The 6,796-nt window shown below is 32.9% G+C and overlaps 2 non-coding genes across 2 annotated transcripts; one reads left to right on the forward strand and one right to left on the reverse strand.

The window, feature by feature from the left end:
* The first annotated feature begins 3,837 nt into the window (after positions 1–3,837).
* On the forward strand, positions 3,838–3,910 carry TRNAF-GAA (transfer RNA phenylalanine (anticodon GAA)). Its single transcript has one exon. It is a non-coding gene; the product is annotated as a tRNA-Phe (tRNA).
* A 583-nt stretch (positions 3,911–4,493) lies between these two features.
* On the reverse strand, positions 4,494–4,564 carry TRNAG-GCC (transfer RNA glycine (anticodon GCC)). The gene has a single exon. It is a non-coding gene; the product is annotated as a tRNA-Gly (tRNA).
* Positions 4,565–6,796: the final 2,232 nt, after the last annotated feature.

Raw genomic sequence — 6,796 nt, forward strand, 5'->3', positions numbered from 1 at the left:
TCAAAGTTGTGATATCCGAGAGTCTCTATGATAAAAAATAATATCACATGTTTTTGAGATCCTTTACTGTAGAGATGAAGAGGAGAGATCACAATGGCAGCGTACATGATAGGAAATGGACGACAAGATGATGGAAGTAGTGAAAGATGGTGCCAAAAGCTACTAGACTGAAGACCAAGGAGGTTCGAAATACATAAAACATTCAGAAATCTATACCTACAAAAAATAAATCTTTTCAAAATTCCATGAATGCGTAGTGTAGGTAGTTTTGTCTTTTATAAGGTGGCGTTTCTATAACAACATTATTTTCCAAGTACAGTACTGAGAAACGAACGTAATAAGAAGCAAATTAACCTTTATTATGAACCATCTGTATTGAACACGTAAATTGAGTACGAGTTCGACTGACGATAATAATGTGGACATCATGACATCAAAAATCCTTAATTAATTATTTTAGCATTTCAATCATCACTTTAAACAGTCAGTAGTTAATTTATTATAGCTACTAGCTGATGACCGCAGCTTCGTTCGCGTGGACTCTATGTGAATTATAAATACGAAAGGGATTTCTGTTACTTAGTTATGCCGAATCAGCTGGTTGGATTTTCTCAAAGATGATCTGATTTTTCAGCTTATGTTATAAATCATAATCCTAAACTATGAAATAGGTAAAATTACTTAATACACTCAACAACTTTAGCCGTTATAGTGTAGCTGGTTTTGCTTAACTCTTCATGTAACTGTAGTGTACTTATGGCTAATGAAGCTGTATAAGTAAGTAAATGATTAAAAAAACATTAGTTACCAATAAAATTGGTAACTAATGTTTTTTTTATTGACGTGTGAATAAATAATGAGTCATGGGGAAAAACGCTTACTATACGCGCCGCCACCGCAAAAACGTAAATAAATAGAAACCTGAGGTGGAACTTGGAAGCAGATCCAATTAACTTCATGACTGATCGGGTTTGTGCATGGATCAAAAGTTAACGGTGTTTAATGAAAACCCATAGACAAAATTACAGAACCGGAAGATTTTCAAATTGAAATATATGATCTGTTTACATCATCACATAGTATAAAACAATGTCGCTCTCTGATTCTGTCTGTTTGTAAGCTGACGCATTTTGATGCAGTTTTCAGTGGTATTTAGACAATTTATTCCCGAAGGTTTATACATATATAAATGCCCTGCCTAGAAGTCAAAGGTCGTTAAATAATTATTACGGACATTATTTACCATTTCTTTGCAGAAATTACCTTTCAAAATATCCTACGAAAAATCAACTCTATTTACCAGTCAGAAACATATTATCTGGCAAACATCTAGACTATGAAGTTAATACCTACTTTGGGTATAACTGATTGGATGTTACAGACAACGTGAGATCCGAGAGCTAGGTCGACAGCCGTCGAAGAACGGTGTAACTGTCCAAAGGCGAGACTTCCGCTGACGATCACTAGTGGCATACTGATGTACCGTCAACACATAGGCCTACACAAATTAATTTCAAATTCGCCGCTACGACCACTGCATAGAGGTCCTTGCAGGGTAACTTTTGATATGCTGTCGACTGTACCCCAAAGAACTGCGGCGCCAACATTGCCACGGACACGCCTGTCTTTTTGCCGACTTGCAAAAATGAGGCCATGTGATGACTCACCCGCATTTTGGATGTTGCACTTGAATCTTGTAGTAGTATGAGTATGTATCTTGAGTGTCAAATTATATCCTTAATGAAACGATAACGAATTAAATTAAATTATCAATAAAATAATTATCATAACTACTTATATATTGTGCAATTGTTTTAAACACTACGCAATTTTTTTTAATAATTATTCTTAACAGTAATACATTACACTTCTACTACTACACAACAACTTCGTAAAGGAACAGTTAAATAGAAAATATATATATATATAGTATTACCTCCATTGTCCAAACAGCCAATTGCTATTTGTAATATGGTAGAATAAAATGGTCATTTTTTGACATATATTTCATTGGATCCAACCCTGTTTTATCATCATCACCCAAAACTGATATAACTTTATACTATATTCATATTCGTGGGCCGGGTCGTGAGGTTCCCTCTATTATGGTTGAGCTACGCGATTGCTGTCTCATGCGTCAACTCGTGAACGGGTGCTGCCAGAGGGAACTGATCATCTCGTTTCTCATATATTTTCATGTAAGTTAATTGTGTTTCACATCGATATATATATATATATATATATATATATCACAATCATAACCTGTTTTGATATACCTTTTGACTATGTACATTATGTACTTTTATATATTATTAGAAAAAAAAACATTGTAAGAAACAATAATGGTAAGCCGATCTGGCATGATAGGGACCAACACTGTTCAAATGAGTTTCTTTCGGCATTTCTTCTCAGCAGTGGTCGTTCCGAAATGCCAGTAGTTTGTAGCTTGTGAGAAATAACTATAAATATAAAAATTGACGAGAAAAAGTGCCTGTGAAGGTCTAATTTCTGAATAAATTATTTGAATTTGAATTTGAATATGATAATCTGAGGTGATAGATAAGAGTGAATCGTAATCGTAATAAAGTTATAATATGACGTATCAATCAAATGTAATAATGTTCAGAAGTATAGTGGCACCATACGAGCCCTACAGGTCGTACCTACCCACAGAGTGCACTTCACTGTGCCTCGGGGAATGAGCGACTTTCTATGTCATTACAATCAATAAAAAAATCTCGGCGGAAATGATAATAAATTATATGTTTATGCATATAGTCATATTTTTTTCAAGATAGACAATAAAATGAATTATTGCTAACCTTTGTCATCAGTGACTCACCGTCAACATTGTCGGGGCACTATCTGAAATTGAAATTGTTGAACTTCATTATTATTTCGATAACTTCTGTGAAATGTATTGATAATGTAGGATGTAGTGAAATGTATGGCTGCTTATGGTCAGTTACCTTATTTATAAAACCTCAAATGCTGATATCAGTATAATAATACCTATTCGGTCTTGTTTTGGCTCTTGCAGTGCATCTGGTATGTTTGCGCAAGAAAAGAGATCTCAAACTCAAATATCTTTATTGCATTAACTGTGTAGTACAAGGTATAGATGGCACATAGAATACAATAGTTTCCAAATGGTCTGTGTTATTTACAATGGGAAGATACAAATCATCTTTATATAAATTTCTTCGGTTATCGCTGAGATCCATTTATTTTCTAAAGTATAATTACTCTTTTGAACAAATACACATAATTCAAGTATAGATATTAGTTAATGTTATATAGCCCTACAACAGAACAAAGTTCTGAATCAGATCTAGAATCATATCATAACTAATTTAATTTTAATTTCAATAAATAATAACGCCAAACTTTGGCGGATTTGGTAAACTATGCTTATTTTTCATTGCGGTAAATAAGAGCACTAATACTGACTAGGTTCTCCGCAATGATCACGCGTTCACATCAGCATGCATAAGTTCGGCGACAGTGTGGAGCTGGCATAAAAAAAAATTATAGTATAAAGCGACATCTACTATAAATAAAATAAATTAAAAATATAAAGATGATTGCCATCTAGTGTCTGGTAGCGAATCTATTATAATTGTGTTTCTTTTTTGTATAGTCCGGTAGATGGCAGTCTCACGGCGTTTTAGCAGCAGATGTCTATAAATTCGAGTATTTTAATGCACGGGTTAATATTTTTTCCATACTCAGTGATTTTGTGTTTATTTTATTCCCTTATAATTATAATTTTTACAAAAATATTTAAAAATAGATTATGTATGTAGTTTGATATATAATTTTATCTTATTCTGTATCGCCGAAATAGCTCAGTTGGGAGAGCGTTAGACTGAAGATCTAAAGGTCCCCGGTTCAATCCCGGGTTTCGGCAGATATTTATTTTTATTTTGAGTCACAGTTTTGAGTACATCTATGGTATATTATGTATGTACTCTATATATAGCTTTCGATGTAAATGATTAAATTTTCAGGTTCAGCACTAACAAGTGAACACATTTTTTTACCGAAAATGTGCATGGTTTCAAGGAATGCCAAATCTTTTCGTATTTTTTTTTGAAAATAAGTTATTTTATCAAAAAAATTAAAAAGTATTCCTAGCTCACTACTCGATTTTAAATTAAATTGCCGATAAAAAAAAATACATATAATAAAATTGAAGAAAGGTCAAATTTATATTAAGAAAACATGCTTTCTAATTCTTTGATAGGTAACTTGTAACGTGTGATGATTTTAATTGCCGATCTTATCCTTTCTTTTTCTTTTTTTAAATAATTTGTTTTTATTCCTTTTAATTTCTTTTGTTTTGTTTCTACTTTGTATAATGTAAAAAATGTTTTACTTTGTTTGACTAATAAGAAATAATAGCAGTAGTAATCCCAAAAAAAAGTTGCCAACATGTCTGTGACAATAGATAAAATCTATTATGTAAATAAATAAAAAAAAAAAAATAAACTTGCATCGGCCGGGAATCGAACCCGGGCCGCCCGCGTGGCAGGCGAGCATTCTACCACTGAACCACCGATGCCATACTATTATTGCTGAAATTATAGTACTTATTTAATAACGAAAACCTTATTAATATTGTAATGATGTATAAAAAACATAGTAATGGATATTTATGTTATTATTTATTACTCTCGTTCTTGCAGAGCTATGTACTATTTAAAAAATGAAATATGTATACTTATCACTTTATCACCTCGTCTTTAATGAAAAGAACGACTTCTTCCCTCTTTGTCATTTCATTCATAATTAAAGTTTTATGCGAAATATACAATCTCGTACCTACCTACAATCTCGGAGAAGAATTCGTGGAATCGACGCAAATTCGACGTACATCTACCTACTATAGGTAGATGTGACGTTGCTAATATTACCTAACTGCATATAGGTACCACACTTACACAGAATCGCGTGCACATTCGTCCGAGTTTGCCGATATTGCGTAGCAGTTGCCGCTTCTGAAATTAATTTATGAAATAGGTATATATATATTAGTGGGGAAATAAATACGAACCAATAGAAATTTTGAATTTGATACATTTATATTGATCGTTCGTATCTTCTATGAATTTGATAGAACTCGTAAAATTTTATGTAGCCTCACGAAAACGTCAATACTCGCTTTATGAGATCACCCGTTACGTTTTATTTCATTGTTCTAGGAAATTTGATTTGCTCGTTCGTCTTCACTGGTGTGTTGCATGCACGTTACGCTCCCGGAGAACTTGACACTGGGAATAAAATTACATTACTAGGAATGCAGATGTAGACATATTCATTAGCCAGATGCAATTACTTACGTAGATACCTATATATCTACTTATTTTAAAATTATTTAATATTTATTTTTAATAGGAATCCATATTTTGTAGTTCTAGTCTCTGAAGTATGTATGTATATTGATTTTCAAACTTGTTAACATTCGATTTAAAAAAAAAACAATTTAATTTAATTTAATTTGGCAATAAAGATTATGGCATTCTTGAAACGAAGTACTTGACTAATTTTATACATATGTACTTACACAACGGTGTGGAAGATGTGAAACGAGTAATAACATCTTCATTTCCGAGCAAGAATTCGAGTCTGGATATTACCGTTCATTGTCATGATATCGGCAGATCGAGGGCAAGGACACCGACGTTGATGTAAAGTCACTGGATGTATGAAGAAACTTGATTGATAGAAGATTGTATAGCTCAATAAAAACTAAATTAAAAATGTAATCTATGGCATCCTCTCATCAGCTAGAAAAGAGCTGACGCTTTTCAAACGGCTGTACGCACATTTTTCCAAATATAGCTGAGAAAAGTTTCGATTAAATTTTCTTTCTAATAAAAAAAAGATCAAGATCGATTCAGCTGTTTGGCTGCCACGATGCCACTGGCTGGTGTACATACAGATACAAAATAGACACGTTAAACTTACAACTCTCCTTCCTTCTGTCGACGGGGTTTAAAAACTAAAATGGGGGTGAAACTTATATAAGACTATTCAAAGAATAAATTATATTATCAGTTAGTTTAGGTTCGTGTCGTATCGTAACTGACTTGACATACGTGTAGGTAATCGTATCGTAACTAATTTTTCACGACACAGGAGATTCAAGTACCTGTACATCTAAGTTAAGCTACTCTAAGAACAGCACAGCACATCCAGTGTTCCCGTGTATCAGGGATTGCACGGCGAGGTCGTACTCAGTCCAAATCTCGATTATGACCTGGCCTGACATTGCTCTTCCTACGCAACAATATTTTTTTTTATACTCCATTTTACAGAGTTATCGTTTTAAAAAGATGTTCGATACAGAATTGGTTTATTTGGTTTTCGAATTAAGCTCTTAATTTTAGTACCTATATTAGATTTTTGACTGCTCATGCCACTTGTTGCAAGCACAGTTTTGGTTAGGAAGACCAAGGCTTATACAACCTACTTATTTCAACGTAGCTTTATATTTGTCACTTGAATTTACTATCAACATCGGCCAAGCAAAATTTTCATAATATAAATAATTCACAATATACGTAGGATTCAAACTAAAATTAGAACACAATTTTTTGACATTCCTTCGAATTATTGTTCTACAAAATGGTGTTCTACTTTCAGTTTAAAATAATTAATAGTTAATGGTTTTTAAATTTCAGTTTTTTTTAGTCTAAAGTTACAAATCGGCTGGTCTGTTGCAATTTTTTTAATACTTAGTGACTGCTGCATATTAATTATCCAAAGATACAAACCTGTTGCGAAAATTTGG

Source organism: Plodia interpunctella, chromosome 13 (genome assembly GCF_027563975.2).
Source record: "Plodia interpunctella isolate USDA-ARS_2022_Savannah chromosome 13, ilPloInte3.2, whole genome shotgun sequence".
Classification (NCBI taxonomy): Eukaryota; Metazoa; Arthropoda; class Insecta; order Lepidoptera; family Pyralidae; genus Plodia; species Plodia interpunctella.